The following is a 2,500-nucleotide window of genomic DNA, read 5'->3' as shown; positions in this document are numbered from 1 at the left end:
TGCCGTGTAAGAATTACAAAATATAAATGCTAAAAAATTACAAGGGGTGTAAATTTCGGATTTTGGTCTCACTTAGGGTGTTCTGGGAAAAACGCAATCATATGTAGCCGTGAAGGTCTCCTTTAGTGTTGCACGCGAAGAAATATAAGTGTATATTTACACTTTTATATTTCATGTAAACGAAAGTATTAGATGATAAATTCTTTGGCATCATTAAAAGTCACCGTATTTTTTATATATCCGTGTTTTAATATGGTCTCTTTTAGGGGTCAAAATAAGCCTGGGCCACACACAGATTGTTCTCCTTTAGGGGTTTAATTTAAAATTTCCAACGAGTAGCCCTCCCCTTTTTAGAAGGGATTCGGTAACTGGTAACGATAACCTTATCTGGCATTTGTCTTCTAAATATGGTTGTGAGGTCCATGTTTTGTCAACCCGTCGATCAAATATGACAAATATGCCTTATAACTGTGGATATCGGCCTGAATCTGTGAGATTGCCCTAAAAACCGTCAGACTTGAGAGGTCTGTTACAAGCTGCTAAAAAAGCATGTGTTAATATATTGGCGTGTTCAGCTAGCGCCCATTGTTGTACTGTGAAAAACAACCGCTGTTGGAAGTTGACTGAGAAACGTTTTGGTAAAACATAATACTTGTGTGCATGCATATCATTAGCATTCTTATTAGAAAATGCCAGATAAACAGAGATCCAAAAATAATCAACCAATCAGATAAGTTATTAGCAGTAAGGGGAATCCCCCGTTGAGTAACTAGCGATCAAGCGCTTTCTTTCAAGGCTGTCATTTAGAGAAAAACGACATTGTTTTGTTTCCCTTAAGAAAAAGGTCGTTGGCAGTTTCCTTGTATCGATGTCATGTCGACTCCTTTTGACCCAATGCAAATTCTCATATGAAACATCCGTTTTTTAAAAATGTATTTCTTCCTCACCGTTTGACCAGTTTCTATTCCGTGACCACAAGTGTCTTTTCTAGTTTACAGTTCCTCCAAATTCATCTATCTTGCTCATAATTCTCTTGTGATGGGATTGAAAAAAAAAATGTTTTACTTCAGAGAGTGACAGGTTCTCTCCCTGTCTGATTACGAAAAGAGGATGCTACACAGTTTCTGCAAGCGCTAATTAACAAGGATTGTTTAATTTGGAAAGGGATACGCATACAAGTTTTTTTTACACATGAATGTTTTTCCCGAATTTTTCAAAATGGGTGCCGAAAGCTCAACACTTTTATTCTCCTGTTTGGCGACTGTCTTTCTAACCTTCCTGTGTCTTCTCAGCGATGAAAAAGACACTTTAGTTTGAAGTATTTATTTACGTTTTGACGACGACCGGATTTCTGGAAAAAAATCGATTTAAGTACCGTTTGAAGGTAGCAAAGCCAGTGAAAAATAAAATGAAAACTTTACCAAACGAAAGCGAAATAGAAATATGTACAAACGCGGCAAGATTCAAATTTCAGTTGAAAAGATAATAATGATAGCGCTCGTGTGTTGCTTCCGGGTGCGTGCTCAGCTTGTAAACAAGACCCCACGCTCAGAAATTGCTACGGTGACCCGCACCTTTCAACGTGCCTCTCAACGAACGGGCATAAACAATAATCACCAAACCGAAAACCAATCTTACACAACATCGGCTGTTCGGCACTAAAATATAAGGCGATCATCCGTGAAGGTCCGATGAAACAACGACCGATTGCTTGTATCCGCTTGTTTATGGTCGTTTGTTGCCTGTGCTAATTAACAATTAGACCCGTAGCCCTAATAGTCCTCTAGTAGCGTAGCCAATCAAAATGCAGGATTTGCATTAGTCCACTAGTTGGGTGATACTAATAGAGAATATCAACCAACGTCAAAGCTCATACAGGTCTCCGTATCGCAAATCGTTAGTAGTTGTTACTGTTCAATCTGGTTTTGACTAACAGGAACAGGGGCTTAACTGCCTTTAAGCCATTAATTAAGCACTGGCTTAACAGGAATTTCAGGCAAAAATAAGCGCAGATAAGTCGCATGTAAATAAAACAATCAGTTGAACACTGCGGAACTCTAAGTCCTCTGCGGACTTCTGGCTGTAAGCGCCACGACCATACCTACAGAGGAACGATGAACTAGCAGTCAATCACGCATGTGTGTGTTGTTAAGGTGTACTTTGGATGTTTCCAATACATTTTACAACGATCCTCAGCGATGTCAAAATGGCATCAAACTGGCAATCGCCGAACAGAAGCATCAATTGACCGTAAAAGAGTAATCAGAGATTTTTGAGCAAAGAAACCAATAAGACTTGCATTTTAGTGATAAATAATAAATAATTAACAATAAGACCAGTAGCCCGCAAGGGCTACGGGCCCATGGCCCTTGAGGGCGAAGGGCCCAATTGTTTTAGTATCACCCAACTAGTCGGACAGAAAAGGCAATAATAAAGTTAGCAAATGCAAGTTAAAGAAATATTTATTTGGGAATAAAACGAAAGTATATACTAAAGCAGT

At 38.9% G+C, this 2,500-nt stretch overlaps 1 protein-coding gene across 4 annotated transcripts in view; it reads right to left on the bottom strand.

Moving 5' to 3' along the window:
* Positions 1-2,500, bottom strand: part of LOC138009520 (uncharacterized) — a 23,825-nt gene that overhangs the window by 395 nt on the left and 20,930 nt on the right. For all 4 annotated transcript variants that reach the window (XM_068856579.1, XM_068856580.1, XM_068856581.1 and 1 more), the window contains one exon: positions 1-2,500. This exon is cut by the window's left edge and continues 395 nt beyond it; it is cut by the window's right edge and continues 414 nt beyond it. The gene's annotated coding sequence lies outside the window, so the exon portion shown is untranslated.

Source organism: Montipora foliosa, chromosome 7 (assembly GCF_036669935.1).
Source record: "Montipora foliosa isolate CH-2021 chromosome 7, ASM3666993v2, whole genome shotgun sequence".
Taxonomy (NCBI): Eukaryota; Metazoa; Cnidaria; class Anthozoa; order Scleractinia; family Acroporidae; genus Montipora; species Montipora foliosa.
The sequence above is the reverse complement of the archived record's forward strand: the minus strand, read 5'-3'. Positions and strand labels throughout refer to the sequence as shown.